This window comes from Rhinolophus hipposideros (assembly GCF_964194185.1).
Source record: "Rhinolophus hipposideros genome assembly, chromosome: 21".
NCBI classification, from domain to species: Eukaryota; Metazoa; Chordata; class Mammalia; order Chiroptera; family Rhinolophidae; genus Rhinolophus; species Rhinolophus hipposideros.
The window spans coordinates 46,413,611-46,421,089 of NC_138067.1; positions in this window are offsets into that span (position 1 = coordinate 46,413,611).

The following is a 7,479-nucleotide window of genomic DNA, read 5'->3' on the forward strand; positions in this document are numbered from 1 at the left end:
ATGTGGTTTCATTTCTGGGTTCTCAATTCTATTCCATTGGTCTATGTGTCTGTTTTTCCGCCAATACCAAGCTTTTTTGATTATTGTAACCCTGTAGTACAAGCAAAAATCAGAGAGTGTGATACCTCCAGTATTGTTCTTTTTTTTTAATATTGCTTTGGCTATTCGGGGTCTTTTGTGGTTCCAAACAAATCTGATGATTTTTTGTTCTATTTCTTTAAGAAATGCCATTGGGATTTTAATGGGGATTGAATTAAATCTGTATATGACTTTGGGTAATATGGCCATTTTAACTATGTTGATTCTTCCAATCCATGAGCACGGAATATCTTTCCATTTCTTTGTGTCTTCTTCAATTTCTTTCAAAAATGTCTTATAGTTTTCAGCATATAAATCCTTCACATCCTTGGTTAAGTTTATTCCTAGGTATTTTATTCTTTTTGCTGCAATTGCAAAAGGAATTGTTTTTTCTATCTCTTTTTCTGAGATTTCATTGTTGGTATATAGGAAAGCAATGGACTTTTGTACGTTGATTTTGTAGCCAGCAACTTTACTGTATTCATTGATTGTTTGTAATAGCTTTTTGGTGGAGTCTTTAGGGTTTTCTATATATAGCATCATGTCATCTGCAAAGAGTGACAATTTAACTTCTTCATTCCCAATTTGGATGCCTTTTATTTCTTTCTCTTGCCTGATAGCTCTGGCGAGGACTTCCAACACTATGTTGAAAAGCAGAGGTGATAGGGGACAACCTTGTCGTGTTCCTGAACGTAGAGCAAAGGGCTTCAGCTTTTCACCTTTAATTATGAGATTAGCTGAGGGTTTGTCATATACGGCCTTTATTATGTTGAGGTATTTTCCTTCTATACCTATTTTATTAAGTGTTTTAATCATAAATGGATGTTGTATCTTGTCAAATGCTGTTTCTGCATCAATTGATAGAATCATATGATTTTTGTCCTTTATTTTGTTTATGTGATTTATCACATTGATGGATTTGCGGATGTTGAACCATCCTTCTGCCCCGGGGATGAACCCCACTTGGTCATGATGAATAATCTTTTTAATGCATTGCTGTATTCGATTTGCTAGAATTTTGTTTAGGAATTTAGCATCTGTATTCATCAGAAATATTGGTCTGTAGTTTTCTTTTTTTGTGTTGTCCTTTCCAGATTTTGGTATCAGGGTAATGTTGGCCTCATAAAATGAGTTAGGGAGTATTGTCTCTTCTTCAATGTTTTGGAAGAGTTTCAGCAGGATTGGTATTAGATCCTCTTTGAAGGTTTGGGAGAATTCACTAGTGAAGCCATCTAGTTCCGGACTTTTGCTTTTGGGAAGGTGTTTGATGACTGATTCAATTTCGTTACTGGTGATCGGCCTGTTTAGATTTTCCAGTTCTTCATGATTCAGCCTTGGAAGGCTATATGCTTCTAAGAACTTGTCCATTTCTTCTAAGTTAATGAATTGGTGGCATATAGTCCTAAATATTATTCTTGGATGATCCTTTGTATTTCTGTGGTGCCTGTGATAACTTCCCCATTTTTGTTTCTGATTTGGTTAATTAGTGTCTTTTCTCTTTTTATCTTAGTGAGTCTAGCCAAGGGTTTGTCAATTTTGTTAATCTTTTCAAAGAACCAGCTCTTTGTCACATTAATTTTTTCTATTGTCTTTTTGTTCTCTATTTCATTTAGTTCTGCTCTGATTTTCGTTATTTCCTTTCTTCTGCTGACCTTGGGTTTCACTTGTTCTTCTTTTTCCAGTTTTTTAAGGTGTAACATGAGGTTATTTATTTGGGATTTTTCTTGTTTCTTGAGATAGGCCTGTAATGATATAAATTTTCCTCTTAAAACTGCTTTCGCTGCATCCCAAAAATTTTGGTAGCATGTTATCTTCATTGTCATTTGTTTCTATGTATCTTTTGATCTGTCCTCTAAATTCCTCTTTGACCCAGTCGTTCTTTTTTTTTTTTTTTTATCCCACTCCCCAGAAACTCTTATTTTTTTTGAGAGCCCACTGGCCCATGTGGGAATCGAACCGGCAGCCTTCGGAGTTAGGAGCACAGAGCTCTAACTGCCTGCGCCACCGGGCCGGCCCAACCCAGTCGTTCTTTAAAAGTATGTTGTTTAATCTCCATGTATTTGTGTTTTTTCCTTTCTTTTTGCAGTTGATATCCAATTTCAAACCTTGTGATAAGAGAATATGCGTGGTATGATTTCAGTCTTCTTAAATTTGCTGAGGTTGATTTTATGTCCCAATATAGGGTCTATCCTTGAGAATTTTCCATGTACACTAGAAAAGAATGTATAGTCTGATGTTTTAGGATGAAGTGCTCTATATATGTCAATTATGTCCATTTCATCTAATGTGTCATTTAGGGCTATTGTTTCGTTATTTATCTTCTGTTTGGATGATCTATCCATAGCTGTCAATGATGTATTTAAGTCCCCTAGTATAATTATGTTTTGATCCATTTCTCCCTTTAGTTCTGTTAGTAGTTGCTTGGTATATTTCGGTGCTCCCTGATTGGGGCATAAATATTGATGACCGTTATGGCTTTTTGCTGTATAGTCCCCTTTACCATTATGAAATGTCCATCTTTGTCTCTTGCTATCTTTTTCACCCTGAAGTCTGTTTCATCTGATATCATTATGGCTACACCTGATTTTCTCTGGGTACCATTTGCTTGGAGTGTCAATTTCCACCCTTTCACTTTCAGTCTATGCTTGTCCTTGTAGCTGAGATGTGTCTCTTGGAGACAGCATATGGTTGTGTTTAGTTTTTTGATCCAATCTGCTACTCTGTGTCTCTTTATTGGTGAGTTCAGTTCATTTACTTTTAGGGTGATTATTGATATGTGAGGATTTCCTGTCATTCTATCTCTAGTTTTCTGGTAAGGCTGTGTCTCCATTGTTTCTTTGCCTTTTCATTGTTGTCTTTTATTTCTGTGTAGTGGTATTCTATGATGTTTCCCTCTGTTTCTTCTTTTATTACAGTATATATTTCAGTTTTGGATTTCTTTTTTCAGTAGTTACCCTTAAGTTTATGTAAAAGAAGGTTTGATATTTAGAGTATTCCAGTTTCTTCGGCACGCTTACTCTCTTTATTCCCATATTCTAGTTCAGGCCTTTACTCTCCCCCTTTTTACGTTTTGGTTGCCACAAATTGTCCGTTGATGGTGGTTGAATAGCCTCCTTTAGTATTTCTTGTAGTGCAGGTAGTGTATTAGAAAATTCCCTCAGCTTCTGGATGTCTGCAAAGGTCTTTATTCCTCCTTCATATCTATAGGATATCTTTGCTGAATATGTTATTCTTGGCTCATAATTTCTCTTTCAATAGTTTGAATATTTTGTTCCACTGCCTCCTGGCCTATAGAGTTTCTGCTGAAAAATCTGATGATAATCTAATGGGTTTTCCTTTGCAGGTTACCATCTTCTTTTTCCTGGCTGCCTTGAGGATTCTTTCTTCGTCATTGATTTTAGACAGCTTCAGTGCAATGTGCCTTGGAGAAGGCCTGTTGGGATTGAGGTAATTAGGTGTTCTATTTGCTTCTTGGCTTTGAGGATCCAGTTCTTTCCACAAGTTTGGGAAGTTCTCATCGACAATTTGTTTGAATATATTCTGTTCTCTTCTCTCTTCTCCTTCTGGTATGCCCATTATACTTATATTGCTCTTTCTGATGGAGTCAGAAAGTTCTTGTAAAAGTCTTTCATTTATGTCTCAAGTCTCTTTCTTCTTCCATCTGTTTAAATTCCAGGTTTCTATCTTCGATGTCACTGATTCTTTCCTCCATCTGGTCAACTCTACTACCTAAGCTGGATATTTTATTGTTAATTTCTTCTATTGAGTTTTTAATCTCCAGAAATTCTATTTCGTTCTTTTTCAAAATTTCAATCTTTTTTGTAAAATGCTCACGGTGTTCTTTGTGTTTCTGAGTTCATTAAACTGCCTTTCTGTGTTTTCTTGCATCTCGTTTAGGTTTTTCAGAATTGCAATCTTGAATTTTCTGTCATTTAAATCACATATTTCCATATTTATATATCTCTAAGTTGCTTTTCTGGAGACTTTTCACTTTGTTTCTGAGCTATCTTGTTGCCTTGGTTATTCATGGCAATCACTGATTTACTGTTTCTCTTCCTAGACATCTGTGGCTCCTAGACAGGAGTGGCTTCTGGAACAGGTTGATAGGAAGAGGTCTTTCTTTTGTTTTCCACTGCTTGTTGGTAGAATGTTTTATTTTCTCTCCGACTGCAGCCTTATTTTTCCTCGCTCACACAGTAGTGCTGTTTTCTCTGCACTATTCCAGCTTGTCACACAATGGGGGGATTCCCTGGGAGACGGGCTTCTCCTCTGTTAATAGTTCACCTAGGTCATAGGGCGCAGCGTCCCGTGTTGGTATGCGGAGAGCTTTTGAAGTTCCAAAGCTCTTTCTGCACCAGATTCAGAGCCCATATGTTTCAGCAGTTCTGTTTACTCCTGCAGGGATTTGCCCAGATAGGTGGGGCCAGGGGCGAGATGAGTTGTGAGCGATGGCCCAGAGCAATGGCGGTGACCACCACCACCACAGCCAGTCCTGCTTCCACAGCTCCCTCCCCTTTGCTGGAACTAGTTGGGCTGCGAATCTGTGTCTGCGGTCCAAAGTTCTCAGAACAGCAATTATCCTGTCCTTTTGATCTGACACTGCTACTGTTCTGCTTCTAGCATCAGGCAGGTGGGGGTGGGGCGAGTGATGGGAAGGTAAGGAGCGGGCAGCTATTCTGTGTGCCTAAGGCTTCCGTTCTATGCTCAGCAGTGAGGGCTTAAACCACCGTTTTCAACCTTCTTCCCTCAGTCTTTTCTCCGAGGTCTCTTCTGTGAGCTTTGGGTTCAGCTGTGTTATATGCTGCCCCCTCAGCCCTGTGGGCCATAAGCAGAGCCCTAGCAGTCCGAGTTCTTCCCTGTCCCGCAGCTGCGGTAGTTCCGGGATGCAGCGAGCTTGGAGCACTGAGCTAGGTCTGTGTCCTGCGCAAGCGGGCTCCGTCTCCGCACTTTTCCCCTCCCTCCTCTCCCCCACCGCTCGCGCGATTCGCCCACCTGAAGGTGATTTCAGAAGTGGGCCTCTTCGTCTTGCCTGTTTGCTGTGCAGGGAGTCCTTTGTGGAGTTATTATTGTTTGATTAGCCGTAAATTCCCGGAGAGCTTTACAAAAGCTCACGTCACGCTGCCATTTTTACCCCAACCAGGATTTCCAAGAATGTTTTCTCTTAAGAATTTGTTTAAGCAGGCAAACATAAGGTCTACACTTACTCTCAGCATTGCCCATGTTAGTAAAAACGAGAAAACAAAAGAGCTTTCACTTCAAGTTCACTCTGATGCTCGTCTGGCCACATCCCTCGCGGAACTTTAGGTCAGTCTTGGCTAAGGTGCACCCCTATAAACCACGGGCCTGGTTAATGCCATCAGGTGCTAAGTCACCGTATTGCCATTATGACCTAGACCACGGAACCGCAGATTAGAGCCCACAAAATCTCCGTAGCTGAGGCCATGGATCTAAGATCAATCATTCACACAGTCACACTCACATACAAAAGCGTTTAGTAAGGTTTTATCCGATTCCCCCTTTCCTTGGTTGAATTCTCCGGGAGGTTGAATTCCCTACCTCACCAGGTAGTGTTTGTGCGACGGTTACCCTGAGTCCTTGCTATTGCTCCACTGGTTCATTTCGACTCGTAGTCATCCTTCCCTCCTGCAGCAGCACGCTGGGCGCCAGATGTCGCGTCCAGCACCATACAGGCAGTGAGCGAATGAGAAGGGGCAGTGAAGAGTTAAGAAAGTAAGAAACAGAAACCAAGAAAGTTATGAAACAGGGGTCAAGGGTCTCACAGCCTCAAAGGACTGAGAGCCCTGAATGGGGACGTCCTGTGGCTTTTATTGATGCATACACAAGAAAGTAACATTGTTTTCTCCAAGGTCTGTGAATTTCACACATTATAATAAGAAACTGATTTGAACTAATTACCCTTGCCTACAAGGAGCTGTACCATCAATTTCAGGATGTACCTCCTGCAAGCATATGAACTTGGCAATTTCAGGATGTACCTCCTGCAAGCAGCTGAACCTTTATGCTTAAACTTACTGAAATGGATAGATGGAGAACTGATATTATTACACCACTGAATTTCTTCCCAAGCAGGTTGTCAGAAGGCATGCAGCCACAAAGGCATAAGCTCTCCTTAACCGGGGTAAGGTGAGGGTCTATGCCCACCTCTATCAACCCCGGAGTTTCTCCTGTTGGTCTCCTGCTGGTCGACTGTGACTGGCTTGAGTTGTCCCCCGCGTGGGGAATCTTACTCGTCATTGGCTAACCAGCCATCCTCCGGGGCCAAACAGGGAGATGTTAGATGTAAGCACAAAGGTGAAGCAAAGTCCCTGAAAGGATTAGTCTCACAGACTCTCCTTTCCTTAGGGGCAAGTACGAGAGGAGGGGACAGACGGGTAGGCTGCTGTGTGACAACACTTTAGTTGCAGGAGGCGCAGCCCACCATTCCATGCGGGAATTGAACCGACAATCTTGTTGACAGCTTGCGCTCTAACCGAGCCATCCAGCCACCCGTCCAAAAGCTCAGCTGCAGCTCGTTATCTTCAATCGAGTTATGGAGGTTGCCACTCACTAGCCCATGTGGGAATCGAACCAACAATCCCGTTGTTGAGAGCGCGTGCTGTAACCAAGTGAGCCATCCAGCCGCCCCTTGGGGATAAATCTTTTTTTGTGTTTTAAAAATACTATGGGGACAAACACACCAAATGACATAAACTCATATAAAAGCTATTGTATGTGAATGTGTACTTACTGAAAATTTTTTAGTTAACATTGTGCTAAATTCCATCTTAGAACATGAAGACACTTGAACATCTATTAACTATATGACTCTTCTTTTCTTCTTCTGAAAATACAACAAATACATGACGAATAATGTGAGACATGATGTTGGAATATAATGGAAACTTACAGGACTGAGGCCTGACTTAGAATCTCCAGTTGTAAAAACCAGTACGCGTAATAAACAAAGGTCAGAGCGTTTACTGTCCAAAGCAAAATACAAGCAAAGACAAACTGAGAAGAAAGGACTTTCCACAGTAAATATCAAGGTTTATATATAACACTCAATATATGCCCCCAAATCATTATTAATGACAATTGGAAAACTATTCCTGTTATAGAGGAGAAATCGGGCATACAGGACCTCCATCAAGTGGATGAAGGTAATATCAAGTGTGAAGGGACAAACTGGTGTGGGCTGCCTGATGCACAGAGATGAACACATCATCTATCCTGTTATCACTGGGGAAAAGTGAATTATATGATTCTAATCACAAGAAAACAGGTGCTTTATGCACATTTCAAGCTATATGTAGCTTCTGTGTCTGCTAATCTTTTCTTTCTTTTTCCCCTTCTTCTGTTTCCTCCCACCCCACTCCAGATAAGCTGTTGTTTCTCAGTGTA